Source organism: Mus musculus, chromosome 10, assembly GCF_000001635.26.
Source record: "Mus musculus strain C57BL/6J chromosome 10, GRCm38.p6 C57BL/6J".
NCBI classification, from domain to species: domain Eukaryota; kingdom Metazoa; phylum Chordata; class Mammalia; order Rodentia; family Muridae; genus Mus; species Mus musculus.
In genome coordinates this window covers 70,636,270-70,660,575 of record NC_000076.6, presented here as the reverse complement: position 1 = coordinate 70,660,575, position 24,306 = coordinate 70,636,270, and the positions used below count along the sequence as shown (strand labels likewise).

The 24,306-nt window shown below is 42.5% G+C and overlaps 2 long non-coding RNA genes across 3 annotated transcripts in view; one reads left to right on the top strand and one right to left on the bottom strand.

Moving 5' to 3' along the window:
• The first annotated feature begins 4,612 nt into the window (after positions 1-4,612).
• D630013N20Rik (RIKEN cDNA D630013N20 gene) overlaps positions 4,613-24,306 on the top strand; it is a 54,915-nt gene continuing 35,221 nt past the window's right edge. The window contains exon 1 of one of the 2 annotated variants that reach the window (NR_045292.1): positions 4,613-4,683. This is a non-coding gene — a long non-coding RNA (RIKEN cDNA D630013N20 gene). Of the gene's footprint in view, positions 4,684-8,650; positions 8,734-24,306 lie in introns of those variants that run through there. The other variant, NR_045291.1, reaches the window with a different exon arrangement.
• On the bottom strand, positions 16,432-23,545 carry Gm51772. Its single transcript, XR_003948906.1, has 3 exons — positions 21,959-23,545; positions 21,240-21,448; positions 16,432-17,603 (listed from the first exon to the last, which is right to left on the bottom strand). It is a non-coding gene; the product is annotated as a predicted gene, 51772 (long non-coding RNA).

Sequence of the window (24,306 nt, the reverse complement as noted above, 5' to 3'; positions counted from 1 at the left end):
TGCCTGAGTCAGCTCAGTAAGTTTGCCAGATAATTAGCATCTGAGAAGAGTGTCGCGCCCGCTCTCGACCAGCAAGAACGACGCGACCACCAGTCCTTCTAACAGCAGTTTATTCAGTCTTCATCTCTCTTCTTTCTCTTCATCAGTACCGTTCCCCAGCTGAAGAGTTCTGAATCCACGCCGGATCCTTCTCAACAGTCTGTTTCACGGGAACCTTTATTAACCACTCCTTCCCCGTGATGCAGTTCTGAATCCTTCCTGTAGCAGGGGGTCTTCGCTCGTGCCTGAAGATGTTTCTTTTCCCGGGTTTCAGCACCACTTGTTACGCGCGCTCAACTGGCCAGGAAGAACGACGCTGCTACAGGATCCTTCTGCACACATTTATTCAGTCCTGTTTCTTCTTTCTCTATATATCTCCCTTGTTTATATCTCTCTTGTTTATATATCTCCCTTGTTTTTATATCTCCCTTGTTTTTATATCTCCCCCTTGTTTTTATATCTCCCCCGAACCCTGGGCCTCTCACTCCTTTTATACTCTCTCTCATCCACGCACCGCAGGCCACGCCCCCTCACCAGTCACGAGGCTTCAGCTAATCAGGGCAGCAGGGGCAAATCTCCACCAAATTGGATTCACCTGTATCCTGGTATACCTGCGCAGCACTCAAGATGTTTGTGTCTTATATGAGGAAGTCAGGTGCAAGTCATATGACTTAGCTGCAGTCTCTGGCGCCTTTGGGACTGCCGCCACACCCGCTCCCCACAATTCCCCCTTTTTTCTTTTTTGGCAGAGAGAATGTCTGTAGAAAGCCCCCAGCAGCCATGTCCCTTACCCGTCCTTGGGTGACAAACAGCATTGGTTTGATCCCTGTCTTAGGTTGGTGACATGCCCAGGGAGTCTTATCACTGACTACCTCTCAATCATGCCAAGCCACTCCTGGGGAGATTGTGTTTTGCTTGCGGCAGGTGCATCAAAAGGCCAGGATGTTAATTAACTTATGGCCAGATCTTAATTGCTGCAAGCAAGCCTCATGGGTGAAGGTAGAGGTCTGATCCCCAGTGTGCAAGCATAGGGGCCCTACACAAAACCATCCCTTAGGCTCATCACCCAGAGAGGTCTTGGCCAGCTCCCGTGTCGTTTTTCCTGGGGGAAGGGAACTAGGACACTGAACCTTCATGCAATCAGATGTGCCTTCCACAGGATGCCAACAGCAAGCTATCCTCTGTGCAGTGCTTAGCCTCGCAACCCACGGCATAACGCAGCATAATTTCTTTTAGAGTGGCAAACCGAATCTGAGGAGATTGCCCCGCCTCCACTGCAGCAAAAGCCTACGCTACCATGGCGAAAGTGCGGGCCGCACACTCTGCACCTAACACATGTGCCAAACACAAAACACACACACACACACTATAACAAGCATACATCCCAGGGCTCTCACCCCCGCTCATCTTCCCTAAAGCAAGGGATAGATAGCCAGAGAGGCTATCTCTTTAAGGGGAATTCAGGGATCAAAAAGCGTGGAAAAATTTGAATGTCATGTCGAGCTGGTATCGGCTTCTGGAATACCGAAAGGATCTCTCATCTCGGCTCCATCCTTTGTGCTTGTGGGATCATCCACCACATCCACAGGGGCAACTGGATCAGGAGCCTCATTCTTGCAGTGTCTCACCAATCTCTCCAGCACCCAAAGAGGTTCCGTCTGGTCCTGTGGAAACACACAAACAGACCCTCTCGCCCACGTCAACACCTGATCTGGTCGATCCTCTCCAAATCTCCAGACAGAAGGTCCACCTACAGGTGGCTGCTGAGGAGGCATAGGGAGAGGACGCAGAAGCTAATTCGCCTTCCTCCTCCGCCTCAGCTCTTTTATTTTGTCCTTTCTGTCTACCTGATAACACTGTGTCTCCTTTCTTTTTCCTTTTTCTTTTTAAGCCCTTTTCCTCTTCTGACATAATTTCTTGTTGCTCTGTAAGGATTTTCTGACCTGTCTTGACTGCCTCTACACACAGTTTCAAACAGTAACAGAGTCCATATATCAGAACAAACAAGACCAAAACTATCAGACCTACCCACAAAGGGTCAATGGGAGAAAAAAGCATAACTACACAGCGAGGATCTATTGATCACTACACTGAGGTTATCATAGTTCCTTAACTTGTCCCCAAACCAGGAACCTTAACTTGTCCCAAAGCCGTGAACCTTATCTTTACTTTGTGCCTGCTTCCTGGCAACTTTATACTTGCCTCTATTTTATCCGAGGTCCTTCCCAAACTCCTGGGTTACTTTGTGCCTACTTCCTGGCAACTTTATGCTCACCTCTATTTTATCCGAGGTCCTTCCCAAACTCCTGGAGTCGCAAGTTTCACTCACTGTGAACTTACCCTGCCGGCAACCACTGACTGCTGAAAGTTCTGAACTCGGTGGGGGAGTCGGTTCCCCGTACGGGCCACCAATTGTCGCGCCCGCTCTCGACCAGCAAGAACGACGCGACCACCAGTCCTTCTAACAGCAGTTTATTCAGTCTTCATCTCTCTTCTTTCTCTTCATCAGTACCGTTCCCCAGCTGAAGAGTTCTGAATCCACGCCGGATCCTTCTCAACAGTCTGTTTCACGGGAACCTTTATTAACCACTCCTTCCCCGTGATGCAGTTCTGAATCCTTCCTGTAGCAGGGGGTCTTCGCTCGTGCCTGAAGATGTTTCTTTTCCCGGGTTTCAGCACCACTTGTTACGCGCGCTCAACTGGCCAGGAAGAACGACGCTGCTACAGGATCCTTCTGCACACATTTATTCAGTCCTGTTTCTTCTTTCTCTATATATCTCCCTTGTTTATATCTCTCTTGTTTATATATCTCCCTTGTTTTTATATCTCCCTTGTTTTTATATCTCCCCCTTGTTTTTATATCTCCCCCGAACCCTGGGCCTCTCACTCCTTTTATACTCTCTCTCATCCACGCACCGCAGGCCACGCCCCCTCACCAGTCACGAGGCTTCAGCTAATCAGGGCAGCAGGGGCAAATCTCCACCAAATTGGATTCACCTGTATCCTGGTATACCTGCGCAGCACTCAAGATGTTTGTGTCTTATATGAGGAAGTCAGGTGCAAGTCATATGACTTAGCTGCAGTCTCTGGCGCCTTTGGGACTGCCGCCACACCCGCTCCCCACAAAGAGACTGCTCAGCTTCTAAATATCCCAGACTCCTCTCGGACCAGCCATGTTTCTCTCTCTACCCAATTTTATAGAAGTGCTTGTCTTAACAGAGAGCAGGGAGCAATGTTAAGTTACAGGAATGTTCAAACTCTACAGTTCTCACATTTTACCTAAGACCAACCATCTTAGAATCTCTGGACATGGCATCAGACATCAGTATATTGAGCCCTGTCCTCTCAAATTGAATGTAATTTGCAGGCAGTTTATTTTTCTGTTTGTGTGTGGGTGTGCATTTAGGTATCCATGCAGTGCATTGGATCCCTTGGAGATGGAGTTATAGGTGCCTTGTGTGGGTATGGAAAATCAAACTGCTCTGCAAGAGCAGGCAGCTCATTCAACTGCTGGGCGCTTTCTCTAGCCCCTTACAGCTTTCCTTAAGGAGCTCTTCAGCTGGTTGTTAGAGAAGATTTCCACTTAGAGAGAGGAAGAAGCCAAATGGCTTTAAGATGTGATTCTTTGAATGGATCAGAACCCCAGACCCCAGCTAACGTTTAGAAATGAGAAGTCACCAATGGCTAGAATGAACTGGAGTAGCCGGGCAGAAGAGTTTCTGTAGACGGAAAGATAAGAAGGAAAGAAATCTTGCCTTGACTTTTCCACATTGATCTGGGGACTTTCCGGGAGCGGAAGCAGCTTCTGAGATGCTCATGTGCTTGTGGCCTGAATCTTCAAGGCCCTATGGGAGCTCTGTGAATACAATTTGTTTCTGTGAAGTTCCATTCTCTGAACAGCTCTTGAAAGCAACGCTATTATTTGCAGTTTAAGATACTGATACTCAGGGAGACCAAGTGGCAGCTTTAGAGACGTGTCTGTCAGTACACACTGGACTCAGGGGCGTGAGCAGGCGACCTCTGACATTCAGGACACGTTAGCATCTTTCAGAAAAGTCAGTGTTCCTTTCTGTCTCTTCCCAGGCCACAGAGCAAGCACAAGCCTCTCCAGGGCAAGCTGGGCAAAACCCCAGCACCCTACCCCTCTGCCTCGCTGTCCCCTTTGACTGTGACATTGAATTTTGTCCCTGATTTCTTTTTTAAAAATGTGTCTCTCTGGATAAGAACCTTGAGCTTCATCTCTTGCCTTTTCTTGTCAAACTTTTTTATTTTTGCTTTTAAAGGGGCAGTGAAATGAACGTACACTTCGTGTCCTTGCAAGAGTATCGCTTTTAGACACAGACTTTGATATATGGAGACTTCTATTCCCGAGACTCACACCTTTAGAGCACTTCGGTAAAAAGAAACTCATTAACTTTATTTAATGGGAAAGTTAGAGGCATCACATGCTCGTTGAAGGCAAAGTTTTATTTTAACAGACGAGTACTGCCCAACATATGCTGGTTGGCTTGAGATCATTTGGGGGGTGGGGTGTCTGACCATACACTGACCCCAATTACAGGCATTTTTAAATGCTTCAGTGCTGCTATTTTGAAGAGAAAGCAGTAACTAAACCCAGCAGAGAAGGCTTTATGAATGTTCCCCGTGAGTGTATAGCTCATTTCGTTTTTCATGGTCATTGAATTGATTTTCCTTGCTAATTATACATAGTATTCAATTATAGTGAATTTCTAAAATCAGATGACAATTGGCCATCAGAGACGCTATGGGGCTCAAGGGTGGGGGGAGGTGGAAAGTTTTAAAGCTTCTCCCAGCCTCTTGGTTTCTCATCTGGAGAGTACCATTTTTAGATTGCTTTATCAGGCTGTTTATATTTTGCCATTTGAGAGAATGATCAGCTACTGCCATTACCATGCATGTGTAAATTGTTAATTTTCTATTTTGGATGTTCCTAAATCGTAAATGAAATCATTGGTAAACGGCCCCCCACTCCCGTCTCTGTGGGCCCTTTGTAATTAATCTTATCTTGCCCTTAAAAATGAGCTAACCATCACTCAAAAAATGTAGTAAGACAAGAGATGGGTCAGATTCAGATTCGTGTGTGTCCAACTTGAACCAGCTAACTTGATGGCCCAAGTAGCACCTAGGAGATCTCCAGTGGCAAAAATGAAATGCAAAGTCATGTGATGGATAATGTGTGGAGGTGACTATCGAAATATTGACTGTTAGGGGATGTATAATAAGCTTAGGGGTAAATGTAGACTCAAAGTAAATTGTATTCTTCAAAAGAGATGTGATAATCTAGGAACAAAAAGTATGTTCAGAGAATAAAACAAAATTATTATCCTTATACCGGTAAAATCAAGCCTAAAGCTCTTTCGGGTGGCAGTAGAGAGAAGCAGCAGATGAGAGATTTGGAAGAGGTGGCCTTCGATGGAAGAGGCTGCTGTCACTGGGAATGAGTGTAAGCTCTCTAGTCTTACTATAAAGCAGTTAACAGTCCAGGCTTTTAAAAATGTGTGTAATTTTGATTAAAAATAATTACCAATTTAAAACAGTGCCTTTTGACTTCTTGTGGCACATGACAATGCTTGGTGAGCTTCCTCCCTTCATGCTTTCTGGTGCCATGCTAAAGGCTGGTGATACCTCTCCTGGCGTGCAGATTAGGAATGCAACAGCAGGCTCGGTGGCAGGTATGTAACAACTGCAGGGCTCATGTTTTTCTGGAAGGCGCCCAGTCAGAGTGTGTGCATAGCCTCTTTGGCTTTGAACTGTGATGAATACGAAGATGGATTTTCACAAGGCTCCTAGGGCTGAGTTGTGAGTGTGTATCTGAGCAGCTGGGCTGCTCCTTAGTATTGCTGCTTGTTGTTCTTGTTGTGAAAAGATGTTCTTTTGTGTTGCCTGAGTGTGTGCAGAACTAGTGCTTAAATCCTCCACAACTGTCAGGATACCTTGCAGGATCTCTCTTTTGGGTAAATATGGAAATAAGAGGCTGAGAACTAAGACTAGATATTTTTAAAAATGGGTTGGGATTTACCCTAAATACTTGCCTAGAAGCAGGGATGGTCTGGGGTTTCTAGTTCATTCTAAAGAGATGTTTTTACTTTAGCAAACAGGATGCAACGTTGGTGGCAGGCGTGGGCTCTGAGCCACATTTTTACTCCAGGTTTCAAAGTCTTCCATCTGCAGGTCTTGTCTCATGATTAACTGTGTCAGTGTTCACTCATGCCTCAACTGTCAGATGGCACAAACGCTTCTGGGACTGGCAGCTGGTCCCAGAGTGGAGGCATGCAACATATTTGTTTATAGTCTTAAATATGTGGAGTTGTTGATATTCAGATTAGGAGTTAAAAGAGTGATACATTCTAGTTCAGCCTTAGATTAAGAAGAAATGTGTATTCAGAAAAATAAACTAATATTAGTTAAGCACTCATTTATGTATGTTAATTAATATATATTAATTACATATATTTATGTATATTATTTCATTAGTTCATATAAAACCATTTATTACTATTCTTATTTTATATATGAGATCATTGGGTTCTACCCAGGACTCCTAGTTAATAAATTGTAGAACTGGAATTTGGGGGTTTTGTTAGCCACAAAAGAAGTATTTGTCTAACCAAGTTTTACCAACAAAAATCCACAGACAGGAATATCACCCATGAAATTTGAGGAAAATGCAAATAGTGAGCTTCACCGTGTTCCAGTAAGACCCATAGCTCTTACTACTATGAACTGCCACAGCATCCCTCAAACCATGCTCCAACTACTTTGCAGACTCTGCGGCATCCTCGCCTGATTGGCCTTTACTTCCGGTGCTGCTCGTGCGGATCACGAGAAGTTCTGAAGAGAGAACCTACATAAAGAGTTCATAATGCCTGTGCATAGTGGCACACATCTATAATCACAACCCTTGGGAAGCCGGAGCAGGAGGATTTCCGTGAGCTGAAGCTAATCTGAGCTATGGAGTGAGACTTTCTTTAAAAGACACATGTCATGTGATCCCACTTTAGACAGGAATTGGAAGGGTAGATGAACGGGAAGTGTTGGGTTGAGAAGACTCGGTTATCCTGTGTGTGCGATCATGACAAGACTCTTATCCCTTTATTTACTGTTGGGGATTTTAATAACTAGTTTATGCACATGATGTCCGCATTCATCCTGATGGATCTGTGTTGTGTGCCCATCTCCCCTCCTTTCAACTTTACATGAATTCTCTTTCTCCCTTTAGCCTCCATGCATGTCTTATTTGTCAAGTCTCTTTAAGAAGACTTGAATATGCCCAGGAACCCTAGAGAAGCTGTGGCTGGTTATGTAGTCAACCAATACATAGCGGCAGATAAAGATCCAGGGAAATGAGAAATGCAGAAGTGAGGGAAAACAGATAAGAACAGCAGAGTTGCCCCTTGTTCATGTTTGTATCAATGGAAACAAATGGGCCATGTCCTACATGTAAGAGTATAAATGGCAGAACCAAAAGACACAGGGCAGATTACCTTCTTCCTACTATCCCCCCACACCCCAAAAGCTTGCTTATATAGGAAACAGAGGTAATCAGGATGCTACCAGAGTGTTCACTTCGATGACCGTAAGTCAATGGACAGTAAAACAGAATACCACGTCAGAATATCAATCTGTGCCATTGAGTCTGAACTTAGCAAATACTGATTAATTGGTCTCTACACTGAAGCCCCGCAGATTCTGAAAGGCTGAACTATTCACTCTCGGCGTCATCAGATGCGAGTTCAGCTTCCACTTCTTGCATTACCCAAAGCATGTCACCATTTCACCATCCCTGCATCTCTACAAAGAAAAAACCCCAGCAAACCAGAGATGCCTGAGGTTCTTACAGTCTATGGGCATTCGCAAATGTACCTTGAAAAAAAGGCTTGGGTGATTTGGGACGAGGTTGCCAATTTCAATTTAAAGGAAAGATTAAAATCGTACAGATACTGAAAGCTGACACACAGTATTTTTGACTAACACAGCCAGTAAACACAAAGCCAGTAAGCTCCTCAGTGAGCAAGTGCTTTCTGTCTGAGACAGTTATCAAGTGTGCTGTTCTGTTGATAGAAGGAGAGGGTGATGCTCAAGAGGCAAAGCAGAGAGAACATGACTTATCTGCATCCTAATTACCCCGAGGAAATACCTTATCTGCACACTACTGTTTTCCACCTGTTGACAGTTTTACCGAATTTTAATCGATATGCGGGGAACTTCAGGCTTTAAAGTAGATAATTTTACGTCATGATCTATGCTGTCTGGATGCGTATGTTCTATGTGACCATGAATCTATTACACAGTTAAGATAATGACTCTGCACAGTACTCCCCTAAGTTAAACTGTGGGTCTTGGTCATCACCCCCTTCCTCCCTGCCTCCCCTGTTGCTAGTGGTTACCAGGCAACCGGTGATTTGCTCTTTGTCACTGTGCGCTCATTTACATTTCCTAGGCTTGTATGCAAATAGGATTATAAGGCTGCATCTCCTTTTGCCATTTGTTTAAACCGATCAACTATTCTCAGAGTCCTTCGGGAAGCGCATGCATGCATCAAGTTCATTCCTTTTATTACTAACTAGTATTCCATCGAATGGGGCCTGGCACGGTTTGCTTAGTGATTCATGAACATGAGGGTGGACTCTGTTTTGAGGCTGTGGCAAGACTACCTTTGATGAATCTTTCTGGGTAAGCCTTTCTATGAGCATACACACGCATATTTCTCATGAATAAATGCCAAGAGGTAGAAAGGCTAGATCACATCCAAACTGTGTTCCTTATAGACTGCTTCTTTTAGATAACACTAGCAACACAAGTTTTCTTTGATATTATAATTTATTGATCTTTGAATAAGATCCTTAGCTCTGAAATCTACTTATCGTGACTGTAACACACAACACCTATAATTTTACTCTCCAATTTATTTGTGCCTTTCAGTGTGATAGGACTCTTATCCATGTCATTTTATTCAAAATAATAACTCTGCCTTTACTTTGACGTGTTTAGATCATTTGCACATCGTGAGATTATTATTATAGCAAACTTTAAATATTTCATTGTTTTTTTTTTTTCTTGTTGCATATCCTCTTTATCCATCCTTGGTATTTTTTTTTTTTTTTTTTTTTTTTTTTTTTTTTGGTTTTTGGTTTTTGTTTGTTTGCTTTGTTTTTTTCTGACTTCTTTTGGATAAACTTGTTTTCTTGTTTTAGGACGCTCCCTGAGGTTTATAATAAACATCTTTAACTCAGAGGAAACTAACTTTAAGTGATAATTTTACCTTTTCTCATGAACCACAAGAACCTCACAGTCCTTGATTTTCATCTCTCCTCTTGGTTTTTATACAGTCCTTACACCGGCTGCTTCCACATACGCTACAACTCTGCATCCTTCCTCTGTTCATATTACATTGTAAAATTCCCGGGAGATGTCTGAGTCTGACGGCAGGACTTTCTCACCTTTATGTCTAAGCAAATTTTCAGGTGTTCTTCATGTGTGCCTGAAGGACTCCTGGGACTCCTTCTACAAATGCAAGGTGACCTGTATTAAACCCTTCCCACCTTTCAGTGCTGGACCAAAGCTTCATGTTACATTGTGTTGAAAGATGCCTTCATTGGGTACAGAATTCTAGATGGGCAGGCTTTGCTGCCAGCCGGTCCTTTAAAAGGTTGCTTTGTTTTGTTTCCAATGGTGTTGCTTTGGACAAGATATTGGATATCATCTCTGTCCTTAAACTTATGAAAATTTCTCTCATTGTGACTGATATTTATTGTTTATGCCATGTGTTGGTACTGTATTCTTTACATTCTTCCTTCTGGGGGCCTCCAGGGTTTCTTAGCTGTTGTTTGTTTGCTGTTTCCAGACAGGGTCTTGTTATGAATGAAGCCCAAGTTAGTCCTACCATCGAGACCCTCCCTTCTCAGCTCCCATCCCACTAGACTACAGCCATATGTAATGGGTGTGGTTTACAGGGATCAATGTTTTGCCTTTGTTGCTGGGAGTAGAACCCAGAGCTTCTGGCACCATGGAACAGGTAGGTGGTCCAACCCCAGGTTCTTGACTTTCTTGACAGGTTAAAGTTTTCTTGAATCGGAGAGCCTTTGTCTGTTATTCCCCAACTATACATTTCTGTAGCCTCCACTTTCCTTCACGAACTCAAGCACAGACTTGGTCGTTCTGAGTTGCTGTACTGGTTCCCCTGTTCTTCTTATAGTCTGGCCTCTTAGCCTGTCTCATTTTAGACATCTGTTGTCATGTCTTCAAGTTCACTGTCCTTCAGAAACACTTAATGTGCCATCAACTCTGCTACATAAAATATATATTTAAATAAATATAAATATATTATATAGTATATATTTATAAATATGTTTATAACATTTATATATTATATATATTTATAAATATATATTATACATTTATAGTATATGATATATAAGGCACATATATAACATACATGTAAGTATGTATATGTGTGTGTGTATGTATGTTTCATGTCTATGATAGATCCTCTAATTTTTGCTTCTGATGTCTGATTGGGTCTTTTTGTTTGTTGCATCTCTATTCACATGTTCAACATTTCTTCTAGCTTTGAAAATAGGCAATAGAATTGCAATGTTCTCATGCTCTGTCAGTTGGTTCTCACACATCTTTTAACTGCAGATTAATTTGGTTTGATAGGATTTTCTCCTCTTCATGGTGTTACTGGATGCTGAATGCTTCAGGACGGATCTCAGACATTGTATATTTTGTCTGACCAGGTGCTATAACATGAATGTTTGTAGTTTATTCTAATACAATACAATCGGCTTCCCTGCTGACCCCCCAGATCACTCTTTGAACCTCTCCTTTCTAGCACTCTGCCCAGCTCCACAACACAAGGATTTCTCTGGCTCTGCTCTTAAGGTTTCTCTTCACTGTGGGTTGGCCTGGAAACTCTCGAGGCACTGACCAAGCTTGTTTAGTTACTACATCTAGGCTCTTTGTTCCCGTATCTAAATAAACAAATGCCTTTACTTTGAGAGGTTAGCTGTTCAGGCAAGAGGTTAAATTCAATTCCTGTTAATTTCTCCTTGTTGGAACCCTAAGTCTGTAAAAAATGTTTTAAAGAGTAATCTAACTATACTTAGAAAAGAGGGTAAAAAGACAGAAATCACTGAGGTAAAAGTTTCAAAGCATTTGGATGGCAGGAATAGTCCTAATGAGTATGAGTGGATGAATTTTTGAATATACAAATAAAAAAACATTATAATAGCACAGGTTTTTATATCCAACTTGCAGAAAAGCCAGAAAACAGCTTTAAGAAATATATTATTTATAAGTGTGCCTTATAAATTTCTTCACAGCATCAGTCCTTTTACACAATTTCCATGTAAACTATAAAAGCAAAAGCATCATTCCGGTCCTAGAAGTTGGTTTCGTTTTAAAACACGTGACCATCCCCTTTGCCCTAATTTAGCTGGGCTGATCTGTTTACTGGCTTCCAGTAACTTCCATCTGAGAGGAACTGTGGGTGGCAACCAGGCTCTGAATGCCTTTCTGTGAGAAGAGGCATGTCTTTTGTGGCTCGTTCAAGTGATCGTTTCTGCTGTGAATTTTAAATAGAACAATCATTTTGATTGCTCTGCTAAAGTCTGACTCACTGAGCCTGCAAAAGCATTTCTCTCTTCATAGAATCCTAAACAAATCTCAGGATTCCACCAGATGTTTTCAGGAGGAATTTTTTTTTTTTAATGCCAGGGGTTTCACACAGTGGTACCAGGTCACCGTGACTCCTTTACCGCTAGCCATGATCTACGGGCATGGAAAAGACTTAACAGGATGCCAGAACATAAGGCCACATTCAAATCAACTCTTGAATTTTAGTTGGATTTCGTTTTCTATTATTTTCCCTTCCCCTTTGCGAAATGCTTTTCTGATTTTTCTCTGTTTTACAAAGAATCTGTGATATTTAAGTTTCTTATGGTGCCTCAAATTGTTGTTCGCTACATGTGAACAGCAATCTGTTTACTGTAGATGGCTGACCTACTTTGAGGGCAAAGGTTTCATCTACAGCAAGAAGAGACTCCATCATAGCCTGGTGGGATGCTAAGACTAGAATGACCCTAGAGATTGCCTAGTCCAGAGGAGACAAGCGTCAGGCATAAGGGGCCTCATTCCTGTCCCTTGTGCAACTTATCAGGAAACATTCTCCTACCACAAAACGATGGAGCTATCTCAGATCAGGACCCGAGGCAGTCAGTGATAGTCAAGGTAGGACTATAAAATTCTAGCAGGTCTCAGTCCTAAATAGGATGTCTTCATTGACTCTGCCTCCTCAAGGATCAAGGATCTATATGGAAGAGGAGGCAGAAAGATCGTAAGAGCCAGAGGAGATGACTCTACGGAAACAGTATGTTCCAGACATAACAAGGCTGGTGCATATACGATCTCACAGAGTCTTGGGGTGGCACATGCAAGACCTGTACAAGTTCAAGGCAGAGAGGCTCACAGCACTGAAAAGGAAAAGTAGACACGGGGTACTACCCCTAACTAAGACGATAACTACAGTTGATACCCTCTGGTAACGGGAAAGATCAGTTTCCTCCAATGGTGTATCACCAGGTATATCAACCACCCTCCAGGGCAGGCCCCATACCCAGGAGTAAATGGTTTAACAAAAAACAAACTCAATGGTATTTTTGTGGAGTTTTTAAATTTGTTTTACCGTTTTAGTTGTTGTTTGGTTGTTTTTTGTTGTTTTTTGGTTTTGTCTTATTGGTCCTTTGATTGTTTATTTTTATTTTCATTTTTATGAGGTTTTATTGTTTGTGTGTGTGTGTGTGTGTATGTGTGTGTGTGTGTGTGTGTGTGTGTGAGAGAGAGAGAGAGAGAGAGAGAGAGAGAGAAAGAGAAAGAGAAAGAGAAAGAGAAAGAGAAAGAGAAAGAGAGAGAGAGAGAGTGGTTTTTCTGGAGAGAGAACTTGGAGATGAGTGGGTAGGGAGGAAGATGGGGGAATTTTTTATTCAACACATATTATATGAAAAAAATTTTTAAAAAAAATCCTAGCCAGGCATGGTAGCACATCCTTGTAATCTCAGCTATAAAGGAGTCTGAGGCAGGAGGATTGCAACTTAGACTTCATCTTTTTTTTTTTTTTAAGAAATTTTTTTGGGAAAGGCCAGGCAAACTGCTTGGTGGTACAATGCTTGCCTGGCATGCACCAGGCCTGGGTTTATCTCTATAATTGAGGATTAAAAAAAATCATAGTAGCCATTAAGAATGAAGTCACTCTCTTAATTTTATAGATCTGGGAACTGAGGCTTCCAGTTGGCCGTAGCACTAGTAATGGGACCAGATGTCTGTCTGAGCACAGTCCTTCTGGAATGTTCCTGCAGTCCTGGGGCAAATATATTTGTGTCAGACAGGATCATAGAGCTGTCAGGAAAAGAAGGCAGTGTCTTTTACTCTGTCCTTGTAGCCAGAGAGAGTTTAAGTATGAAAAGGCTTTTTTTTTTTTTTTAAAAAAAAAACAAAAAAAGAAATGCATATTTTCTTTCCTTTAAATTATTTTTCACGCAAGTCCACAGCACATGTCAAGCCTTGCCTCCCATTTTGAGCCTCATCCCATCAGACCTCTTCCTTACCTAAATATTGCCTTCATTTCATGCCCTACATGTGTAGATGGTACAATCTGGTAAATCTGGAATCCCTAAATGAGAGAGAACATGAGACTTATCTTCTGAGAGTTGCTTGGTTTACTCATTAGGGTTATCAATGCTATTCACGAGAACAATACTTTTCTTAAAAAGAAAACAACAACAAAAAAATAAAAAACTTGCCTTTTATTTTTATTATTATTATCTTTAATCTTTTGTTTTTATAGTATAGTTGTTATCCCTCTCCTGGTCCACCCTCCGACAGTTCCTGAGCCCACCCACACCCCAGTCTCCAAGAGGATGTCTCCACCCACACTACCAGGCCTCCATGGGGTCTCAAGTCTCTTGAGGGATTATAAACCCAATTCCCCTTTGGTAAAGTTACCAAGTGGCATACAGTGCCTATGATGGTTTGTATATGCTTGGCCCAAGGAGTGGCACTATTTGGAGGTGTGGCCTCATTGGAGTAAGTGTGGCCATGTTGGAATAGGTGTGTCACTGTGGGCATGGGCTTTAAGACCCTCATCCTAGCTGCCTGGAAGTCAGTCTTCCACTAGCAGCCTTCAGATGAAGATGTAGAACTCTCAGCTCTGCCTGCACCATGCCGGCCTGGATGCTGTCATGCTCCCACCTTGATGATAATGGACTGAACCTCTGAACCTGTAAGCCAGCCCCAATTAAACATTATCCTTATAAGAGTTGCCTTGGTCATGGTGTCTATTCACATCAGTAAAACCCTAACTAAGACAGAACCTTTTTTCCATTATCTGATTTTTGCTTATCCAGCTCTACACTCAACCAGAGGAGGTAGATATATATTTCTGATTCATTAGACGTTTCCAACATATGAGAATTCCTTTTCTCAGTTCTTGACACCTGTAGTTGCTTCGGTATATATAACCTGTCAGTACATATTGAATACACTGGAAAACAAATTGCCCTAGGGAGAAGGAACTATTGCCAAGAGCTCGCACAAGTCTCAACGGATCACTCTCGAGAAAAATTTGTGATAAAGGAAACTCAAAAAAAGCACATGAGAAAGGATGGATGTTAAAAATAAGTCTAGGGCAGCAAATATCAACGGCAACGCTAAAGATGAGAATTTAGTGAGCTCTACCAGGTCTTTCTGGTAAGATGAAAATTTAAACCCCAAATAATCCCTAATCCCTTGACTAGATCCAGGCAACATTCTATTTTTAACTCAGCTGAACCCATTCCTTAGAAACCCTCTCCCTTATCCAAAATGGTTGACCAATGATGGAAATAAATATCTACAAGAAAAACATCTGTTCTGTGTGGTGCTAGCTGGTAGGCCTTTTATGTGCATCAGCACCTCGGTGTGCATGCGGGTCTCATAGGATATAGTTTTCTACTATCTTCTCTTGACAAGTAAGTAATGAGTAATTTAGGTGATCCCTTTTGTGCTGTTTCTGGTGACCGTACCCTTGTCTTGTTTCTGACATCCATATATTCCCAAAGCCACTGACTTGATTTTTGTCAGGACAGTCCTTTCTTTTAAAAACTACCACATAAATTCTGATGCCACAGGCCACATTTTTAGATTGGCTTATTTCACTTACCCAGAATACATTGGGAATTCCTCCGTGGTTTTCACGCATCAGGAGTCTATTCCTATTTTCTACTGAGGAATAGTCCACCATTGAGATTTATGGCAGTTGGCTTAACCATTCACTTGCTGAAGTAAATTTGGGTTGTCTTCAATTTGAGGCAACTATTAATATGCTACTTAAATAATTTTTTACAGTTTTTAAATGTAAATACAAATTTTCCTTGTCTCTAAAGAAAAATACTTAGAAAGTATTGTTGGGTCATGCAGTAGGTATAGGTATACCTTCCTAAGGAACTGTTAAACCCTTTCTTGCTTGAGCATGACATTAAGCATCTCAACAAGTAACTAATGTGTGAAAACCCCAGGGCTTCCACACTGTCAAAACTTGATGTTACTAGTTTTGGGGTGAAGGGTTATTTTTTTTTAATTACTCATTCTGTGATGGGTATATAGTACTATGAACAGCACATAAACATGCAAAAAAGATGTTGAACACCATTAATCATTGGAAAGACACAAACCACCTTCTGAAGCTTAAGAAAATGACACCTCTTATGTTTTCATTTAAAATACAATTACATCATTTCTCCATCCCATTTTCCTCCTCCAACCCTTCATATGCCTGCCCTTTAATCCTCCCAAATTCATGGCCTCTTATTCTTTATTATTGTTTTGCACACACACACACACACACACACACACACACACACACCACACCATATACACACACCACACATACCACACACACACATACCATACATATACATCACACATACACACCACACATACCACACACATATCACACACATCACACACACACACACAGTACACACACATACACACATATCATACACACACATCACACATCCATACACACCACACACGACATACTAAACACATATTACACATACACATACACACATATCATATACACACATATCATATACACACATCACACACCCCATACACACCACACACCACACACATGCATGCACACACACACACATGTATGCACCATATAAATATATAAATTCAACCCTCTGGTTCCAGTTAGCATTGCTTATGTCAGTGCTAACCACATTGGACAACCAAGGTGCCATGTTTTATGCTAAAGAGATAAAAACATTCCCCACCCCCCCACCCCCACCCCGGGACATATGAATACGGAGATGTGCAAAGAGCTGGTCTAAGCTAAAAGTAGCCTATATTCAGGGAAGACAAAAGGAGGCACAATAAAGATAGTGGAAGAAGGCCTAGTCTAAAAATGAGAAAGCACCTCTCACATACTCACTCCCCCAGAGCCACTTGATAAGTCTCTCTACTCTGTTGTAAGAAATCAGGTGTGGAATTGATTTCCTAAAAATGGATTTTTGACAGTTGGTTTAAAAAAATACATTTTCAGTTGAAATGTGTAATTTTTTGCGTGTGCTATTTGAAAATTCAATGGTCCCTTCTCTACAGGAAGCAACGTGTTACAAGCAGAGAAGTGGAGGAAAAGTGAATTATGGGGCATCGGACTCACAATGGGTTTCCATAAAATTGAGAGAGACACTTGAGTGGTTTGTAGAAGTGCCTGAAAGAGTGAAGTGTAAAAGGGAGAAAGTGTGGCCGCAGAATTACCATCCTGCCAAATGCCAATACCCCCCAACAAGTTGTTCTGGAGAGTTCGAAGTCTCCTTCCCTTCTCTACTTCCCTTCCTGGCTGCTGGAACTGTGGGCTACCTGCTCCTTTTGTTTCTGAAGGATGCACAAGGCCCAGGCTCTGTTTCTGGTCTTTGGGTTTCCTTGTACCTTTGATTTTCCCCCAAGCCTTTTTTCCTCACATGTCAGCTTAAGAATGTGTTTCTCTGCTTTGAGGTAGGGAGCCATCTGAGTTTTGGTTGAGCCGCTTTCCCCACTTGACTGTAGTAAGTTTCCATCGCATGTCTTCTTGCACTGATCCTCGTGGTGGATTATTAATTTAAAACCCTTTAAATACAGTACTAAGCTGAGTCCCACTGTTTGGTGAATGATTAACACTCCGGAATGTTGGTTTCCACATGCTTCGTTACCAGGTTGCTCTACGGTACGCTGCCTCAGGGAAGTTCTTTGCCGTCAATTATTTCCATCTACTCATTCTGAAAATAAGAGATAATTCTCTTCAGCCTGAGAAGAGGTATGATAAAAGCTTGGCCCACAGGCGTAGGGTGATTTGTGGTATGGTCTATTGTTCACCCACGGCAGGAGCTCAGAGAAGCCGTTCCCAGAGTGCTTCCTGTTACCTTAAGAAGCATCGTCCTTGGGTTTCAGAAGAGGGAGAAAGTGTGGGATCTGTTTCCCAACACACTGAGCTCTATAGCTCCTCCAATGTGCAAAACCTATAGAGGGAAGTAGAGAAATGGTTGCCCTGGATATCATCATAGTCTTTGTAGTTAATTTTTTAATTGGTTATTTTATTTATTTACATTTCAAATGTTATCCTCCTTCCCGGTTTCTCTTCTGCAAATCCCCTGCCTCTATGACGGTGCTCCACCCACCCACCCACTCCTGCCTCACCGCCCTATCATCCCCCTATGCTGGGGCATCAAGCCTACGAAGGCTAAAGGCTTCCCCTCCCATTGATGACAGATAAGGCCATCCTCTGCTACATTTGCGGCTAGAGCGAGGGGTGCCTCCATGTGTACTCTTTGGTTGGTGGTTTGATCCCTTGGGAGCTCTGGGGGGTTGATATTGTTCTTCCTGTGGGGTTGCAAACCCCTTCCGCTCCTACAGTCTTACCCCTAATTTCCATTGGGGTTCCCGTGCTCAGTCCTTTGTAAGTAATATAACTTACGGAAACTGAGAGAAATATTGACTAGATGACTGTATGTGACAATTTGCATAGAATGAAGAAAAAGTTTTAACCTCAGTTTAGCAATTCCATGATATTGCAAGTTTAGGTTAATCTAGACCAGGGCTCACAAGGTCACAGGAACTTAAGGATCTTTCTCCTCTGACTGCTCTGCAGCAGTGTAACTAATGGCTAATGATGTAACACCTGAGTTGTTTAGAGTCTAAGTCCTGTCTGAGCAGGTATGGTGTCATATTGTGCTTAACACAGTTAAGGGCATAGGAGAAAAAGTGACTTCTAAATAAACATCCAAAACATGAATTGAGTATGAAACTAATGTCAAAATGCATTTCAGCTGGTAGCCCAAGTTACTGGGGAGTTACTGATCCATTCCACTCAGCTTATCTTGTCAGCACAGAGAACAATTGCTATTTGGTGTGTGCAAGCGATGAAGGATCTTTTCTGTGTTTGTATTCCTGTGTATGATGTAGGTAACTGTGTGTCTTCCAGTGAGCTTGTAGAGGCCAGAGGCCAGTGTCAGGGGTAAACTGCTCCCCTTTTCAATCACTCCCCTCCTTAGCTTCAGAGTCAGAGTCTCTCATTGAACCTGGCACTTACTGGTTCAGCTGGACTGGCTGGCCAGTGAGGCAGTCCTAGGAATCTGCTTGGCTCTGCTTCCCTAATGCTTAGACCGTAGGAGCACACTATGGGTAGGCATCTGGCCTTTGCATGGGTGTTGGGGTCCTCATGTCTGTGTGACAAACACTTTACCAGCTAAGCCATCTCCTCTGACCCCACGTCTAGATCTTTAATGAAGGTTTGTTTTCCTCATTATTGATGATACTAAACATTCAGATTAATTTGGCTGGCAGACATTTCTGAAGCACACCAGCTCAAAAAGACTTTATCTGCACTGGCAGATTTAGCGAGGGGTGTAAACTGGGACGGGTTCACTGAGTTTAATCATCAGTAAAATAAGTCAATCCTCATCCACTTGGTTTTATTTAATGTGTGTGTGTGTGTGTGTGTGTGTGTGTGTGTGTGTGTTTGCATGCATGTGTGTAGGGAGGTACGTCTATGCCATGGCGTGCACGTGACAATTGGAAGACAAGTTATATGAGTCAGTTCTCTCTGTCTACCATGTGTTCTCTCAGGCTGAACTCAATTTGTCAGGTTTGGCAGCATCAGCTTTTATCCACTGAGCCTTTCTGCCAGGCTGCTTTTATAATTAAAAAAATTTTTTTTACATCATTTAGAATCCATTTTTTTTCTTTTAATGTGTACTTCAGAGTACATCACAGCGATAATCTGCCTACTTCCAAAACCTTGTTGTTTCCTGTCACTGGACTACATAGCTGGTTTAAGGTGGACTATGAAGCCTATGGATCAGAGCCAACATTGGATTAATACTCGTTTTTAAGCAGTCATGGGCTTGGCAGCTCAGGGACTGATTCCTTCCATGGAAATTTGTGCTATCAATCCCAGCTGAAGTGAACACTCACTTCCTCAGCATGTTCAAACACCGTTAGCAGGTGGCTGTTTCCCCTGGCGGGTAATCATCACCATCTTTGTCTATAGTCCAGTAACTCTCACTGATCCGATCTCTAGTCTGCGTCCTCTACATCACAACCCTACAATCTAAAAACCAACAGCACTTAAAGTGGCTTCAGACCGCAAACCCCAAACTCTAGCACACGAAGAAGTGTGTGTTAAGATGGAAAGAATGAATACAATTTAAAAGTCAAACTGGGAACGACCCCACACAAACATCCTCTATTGTTGGGAGCGATGACAGGAATCGGTACACCAAAGGACCAACAACATCCAGACAGGCCTGCACAACACTCAGCAGGGCAGGGTAAAAAGTAGGTGGGAGAATTACAGTTCAAGAGGGTCCCAGTGCAGGTCTGAGGATCTTGGAAGGCACACTAAGGAGCTCTTACTTAATCTTCCAACGATTGAAGACTGTGTAGCAGAGTTTTAACATTACAGGGTGGTCCCACACTGTGGCCGTCAGCGTGGGAACATTGTTGTCCGAAGTGGAATGGGCGAGAAATACTTTCCTTCCTTCCCACCTAGCCGCCACTCCTCTCCTTCTGGTGACTCTGACTAGGGTGTTCTCACAAACGAGGGGGTTTTATTTTGTGTTCCAATTAAGTCCCACGCTATCAATCACGTCCTCCGTATGGAGACACAGGCTGCTTTCTGTTGAGACAGGCTGCAAAAGGATCAGGCTAATGTGTTTTCCATACTTGTGGTTTTGGTATGCAGGTAGCACGGGCAGTCTCTATGGTTACACACCCTGTTAGCCCAGGCACTTCCTTTGAGCAAGCGGAGGTGCAGGATACAGAAAAGAAGGGGCAGCAGGAAAACGCCTAGCAAGCAGTTTCGGTGGGAAAAGTCATGGGTTCAGAACCACGGAGGAAAGAACAATTTGAAAAGCAGAGGCTAAGGCAGGAGAAGGATGCTGGGAACGAATGGTGGAAACCAAGGTTTCATCCACAACGGAACAGAGAGCGAGAAACAAAACAGTTTTTAGAAAACCGGATCCCAGGAAACACTGAGTTTCTAAACTATTATGTGGGCTTTTTGGAATATAAAGCATTCGAGGCTTATTTTAATACTCAAAATATTTTCCACTAAAACCTGGATGTCAGATCTGTTTAATGGTATAGACATCCTTGTGTTTCCAGCCCTAGGGATACGGCTTTTCAGGTTTTTAAAGCACGTTATTTCTCATACCTTAAAGAACTAGAGTTATGGAGCCTGACCTCTGTGGACTAGCTCATGCATCGGGCCTTTATGTGTGGGATTCCAATATTCTCTGATGAGACTGAAACAGAACTGACCTGATGAATCAGTTACAAATCATCATTTTTCAGAATGACTCTTTCGGCCAATGGATTGTGATGACCTCAGGAGGTAAGCATTAGAAGAAACAGGATTTTTTTTTCCTTAATCCCAAACTCTGAGAAATTAACATTTTCACTCTGTTTATGTTCCAGTACAAATTAAACACAATGTTAACAGGGCTGTCGGGCTGACCTGACTAAGGCTGCTTATGCATTCTCTCTAAGGGCCTGACTTCTGTGAGGGGAACAGTAAAAACTGCACATTTCAGTTGATCTTGTTCATGTAAAATGCTCATCTGGTCAGAGGCAAGGGGTCTTCAGAGAATACTCACAGAGAACCAGGAGAAACAGAGCCGGGGTGAGGGCCAAGGGAGGTGTTATAGACAGGCCGTGGACTGGAGATTTCAACCTTGAAATTTTAAACTGGCTCCATGGACAGAGATAATGATGAACAGGTGGAACGCAGACAGGACAAATCAGGGAACAACTGAACACACTCGCAGTTTGCAGTAAGGACTCTGCCATAGCACTGTACTTAAGTCTAGACCAAGAGAGAAATGTAAAGGTCCACACATTACTAGACTAAACTTTGGAATAGAAACCATTTCAGTGGAAAGAAAAAAGACTGGAGAAGTTTGAAATAATTCTATGGGCCAGTGAATAACAATGGCTCAGCATGAATTTCCATTTTCACACTTATATCATAGCTGCATTAAGATGTTACAGGGGAATGTTTGGGGGAGAGAGTACAGGATATTTTTGCATTAGATTAATATCACTTCTGTAAGTCTAAAATTATTTCAAAATAGAAGATTATTTTTAAAAAGAATCATGGTCAGGGGTACTAAAATGGATCTTGAAAGAAAAAAATAAACAAACAAACAAACAAAAACCAAAAACAATCAAGTAATCAAGTGTGATTCCAGAAAGCTAAGTGGCCCCCATCCTACTTGAGAAGGTTCCCCTGGGATCCTGCTACCTGGCCTTGATCCATGGTCACAAGTCATTTTACATCTGACACAATCCTTTTGCCACACCTCGATTCACTCACCAAGAGAGGTAGCTGCCTGTTCGCACACGCTTTCGCCTTTTGTGTTCCTGAAGTAATGCTTCTGTCTCCTGAAGCGAAAGGATGTATCTCTAGTGGTTTGGGCAGTGAAATTCAGAAATTAGCCACTTCTGTCCTCAGCCTCATTTCAAGTGCCTCTGTTCTTCCAAGAATCCCATGCACAACACAGTTTAACTGGGAGAAACATATTATTAAGTGGCACATCTTGGTATGTAAGCGGGAGGGAGGGGGAGTCAAAATACAGCTTTTCCAGTGTTTAAGGAAATACGTTGACTAGCTTCATTTTTAAAAAAAAGATCCACTAGACATCTCTTATGTAATTCAGTACAGCAAATGTGCACTGAAAGTTATGACCCACATGATGGGCAAACGAAGCTAGAAGTCCCTTATTTCAAAGAGGATGCCACAGGCACAGGGACCCTGTACCCAGTGCCACTCTGAGAAGCACATATGGGGTATTACAGGATTGTGTAGGAAGACTACAGGACTCTGGCCAAGCGTACATTGAATCTTTTATTTCTGCTTGCTGTTAACATCTCAATATCAGGTGGGGATGGTGTTTTCCTGAGGCTCTCCCTGCAACAGATGCTTTTTCCATAGCACAAAGGATCCTTAAATTGTTCGCCTCCGAACACAATGGCTCTATGACATCCACTTCTGTGAACACTTTGTTGTACTTTTTTTTCTAACATGTTATTTTCCCAGTGGCTATTTATCATCTGCACTGTGTTTGCCTAATGAACTAAAAGTGTGAGGCGCGGAAACAAATGTGAGCAGAACAACGGGAAGGCAACCATGAACTATCGATTTAGCGGGAGAGAAGAGGGAGAAGGAGAAAGACCGTAGAGGCTCCATTGCTCCTGAATACCAGGAGACGGCATCTGTGTTTCTCAACACGTTAATAGCACCAACTGTGCCAAGTAGAGAGCTGAAAGGGGGCAGGAGCCAGCCACATTTTAATAGAAAGAAAAGAGGGAAACAAAGAGGGAGAAGAGAGGAAGAAAAGCTGTCCATATCTCATGCGAACACATGCTGTGGCTTCTCTTACTGAGATCAGGAAATAGAATACTTCAATGCTTGGAGCCACTTGTGTCAATCAGATTGGACTTCCATAACAAATATCATAGGGATTTCTCAACGGGAACATATCTGTCCCAGTCTGGTGGTGATATATAGCATCTATGGGGGAGGGGACATAAAACCTAGAACTAAAAAGTTAGTTCTTGGATCCACATCTAGAATCAGAGTTCACCTCATCATCATCTAGAGCAGTGAGTGCCTTTGGCACACCTTCACGACAGTCAACATGAATAGAGTGTTCTGGGAAAGTATCACATTGCACAGGAAAGGGGACAGCGTGGTGGGTGGACAGGGGCTGGGGAATGAGTGGATGGAAAGGAGGTGACGGTTTGTAAGCAAACAGGTCCAGGAGAGGGTGTTAACCCTTGGAGACACAGCAGGTTTCTGCACTCGTTTCTAAATTACAATACACTGATGACTTTCTGAGAAAGCCTCAGGGGAATTTAAAACCATAAGAAGAAGAAATTTGAGGATGGGAGTGTGAGTGCTTCAGAGTGTCTGCTTGGATGTGTAGAGTGATTTAAGGTAGACTGTTTTAACCTTGAGCCTCCATGTTCTTTACGTAGAACAGCATTGATAAATAGTACTTAGCAAAGTAAGATGGGGCATTCAGTACTCAGACTCACCTTCCTCAAAGTCAGTCTGGTACTGCTCCATGCTACCTATCGGATAGTACGTCCCTTACACATGGAAAATGGGAAAGCTAATTCTCAGACAGTTACCTTCATTCACAATCATCCATTGAACCGCAGCGTCTCTCCTTAAAGAGATGCCAACTGAACATTTCCTCCTACTCCTCCCAAAGTCTACCGCTTCGTGCACTATGACACAGATGATTGTATTGTCTTTGACATTGCTCAGAGTTCACCCCCAAATATATTTTGACTTGAAGATATAGCAACAGGTAAATATAGAGGAGGAAGTGGGGTACGAAATATTTGATTTCATCTGTGTGGCTTGCTGGTCCTGAGAGATGTCAAATGGTTACTTTACACAGCTAGTTACAGGATGATATGGTAGACTCAAGGATAATTTCTTACTTCATTTAAGTCAATGGGGCACCAAGTCTTGCTTGCATGAGCAGTTATCCAGATAAGAGTTCTAACGGTGGCAGGCATAGCAGAAGTTCTGATGAAGCAATTTCACAAACCAGAATAATAGTCATCAGTAAAGTAAATATCCAAGACAGTCAATTTATAGAAAGGAAAGGCTAACTCTGGTTCAGGGTTATGGCGGCTTCAGGCCATTAT